The 2,080-nt window shown below is 36.9% G+C and overlaps 1 non-coding gene across 1 annotated transcript; it reads right to left on the bottom strand.

Moving 5' to 3' along the window:
* Positions 1-387: 387 nt before the first annotated feature.
* Positions 388-494, bottom strand: LOC128295961 (small nucleolar RNA R71). The gene has a single exon (XR_008286509.1). It is a non-coding gene; the product is annotated as a small nucleolar RNA R71 (small nucleolar RNA).
* Positions 495-2,080: the final 1,586 nt, after the last annotated feature.

Here is a 2,080-nt window from a genome sequence, read left to right as displayed (position 1 = left end):
GTAAATCAGAATCCTGCTCTTCGTACTATGTATGATTATGTTAAACCTACTTTCACAGGAACTGAATCGAGTATAGTTAGACCTGTTGTTGCTGCAAATAATTTTGAACTAAAACCTAACACGATCCAAATAATACAACAGTTTGTTCAGTTTGATGGTTTGCAGGACGAGGATTCAAACATTTATTTAGCAAATTTTCTAGAATTCTGCGACACCTTTTAGATCAATGGCGTTTTTGACGATATCATTCGGCTTCGGTTGTTTCCCTTTTCATTAAGGAATAAAGCTAAACTGTGGTTGAACTCGTTACCTCGAGGGTCAATCACCACTTAGGAACAAATGACCGAAAATTTTTTGCTTAAATATTTTTCGTCGGCTAAAACAGCTAAATTACGGAATGATATCTCTTCTTTTGTGCAGATGGATTTAGAAACACTGTATGATGCATGGGAGAGATACAAAGATCTATTGAGAATGTGCCCTCACCATAGATTACCCTATTGGCTACAAGTTCAAACTTTCTACAACGGGTTAAATCCCTCGACTAGACAAATGATCAACGCAGCTGCTGGTGGAACTATCAATAACAAAAACTTGAAGAGGCTTATGAGTTCATAGAAGAGATGTCACTGAATAATTATCAGTGGCAAGTCATAAGGACAAAGGCAGCTAGTGTTTTTAACGTCGATTCAGTTGCTATGCTTTTCAATCAGGTAGAACTTTTAAATAGAAAAATTGATGGTTTACTTGGTTCTACGTAGGTACATCCAGTAAGGCAGTGCGATGCAAGTGGAGATGGATTAAACAATTCAGAATATCCACCCTATGGTCCCAACATGGAGAACGAGCAATTGAACTATATGGGTAATAATCCTCGACATCAAAATAACCTTATAGTAACACTCATGATGCAGGTTGGAGGAACCACCCAAATTTCTCATGGGGAGGCCAAGGAGCCTTCCAAGCTTCCAACAACAACCTTACCAGCCAGAGAAAAAGCCAAACCTTGAGAATACTGAATACTAAAACTGCACTTAAAAATCAACAAGCATCAATTCAAGGTCTCAAGAATCAAATAGGACAACTGCCTAAGATGATTTCAGAGAGACCACCAAGGAGCCTACCCATCAATACCGAACATAATCCAAAAGTGCATGTGTAAGCAGTTACATTAATGAGTGGGAAGGTGTTAGCTGAATCGAAAAAGAAGCTGCAACCAGAAGCTGACAGAAAAGAAGGTGAGGAGGAAAAACTAGAAGACAATGAAAAACCAGTGTTGAGGGAATATAAACCACCAATCTCATACCCAGCGAAGTTGAAGGAAGACCACATGGATACACAATTCAGTAAATTTCTCAAACTTTTTAAACAATTACATATTAATTTACCTTTTGTTCAAGCTATCTCGCAGATGCCTACATATGTAAAATTTTTAAAGGAGCTTCTACCAAATAAAAGAAAGTTTGAAGATTTGTCTACAGTGGAACTCAACAAGGAATGCTAGGCTATACTCCAAAATAAACTGCGAACCAAACTGAAAGATCCAGGAAGTTTTACTATTCCCTGCTTAATTGGTAGTTTGAATGTTAAGAATGCACTAGCTGATTTAGGCGCTAGCATTACTTTGATGCCATATAAAATGTTCAAACAACTTGGTCTAGGGGAACCTAACCCAGTTGGATGAGTATTCAACTAGCTGATAGATCTGCTAAATATCTTAGGGGTATTATAAATGACGTACTTGTAAAATTAGATAAATTTATATTCCCTATTGATTTTGTTGTACTAGACATAGATAAGGACGTTGAGGTATCTTTAATTTTAGGTCGTCCATTTTTAGCCACTGCTAGGGCTGTTATTGATGTAGGTGATGGTAAAATTTTTCTTAGAGTAGGTGGCGAAGAGATTATTTTTAAAATTTATGATGCTATGAGACTTTCTAGGGAATAGGATGACTTATGTTATTTTATTGACTCTATTGATCATGCTACTCAAGACTCTTTACAGGAAATCGTACATAAGGACATGTTGGAACTGTGTCTAGCCCAATGAGAGGAGGTAAATGATGAATATTTTGAGA

The sequence above is a fragment of the Gossypium arboreum genome, chromosome 7, assembly GCF_025698485.1.
Source record: "Gossypium arboreum isolate Shixiya-1 chromosome 7, ASM2569848v2, whole genome shotgun sequence".
Classification (NCBI taxonomy): Eukaryota; Viridiplantae; Streptophyta; class Magnoliopsida; order Malvales; family Malvaceae; genus Gossypium; species Gossypium arboreum.
This window is presented reverse-complemented; position numbering and strand designations above follow the sequence as displayed.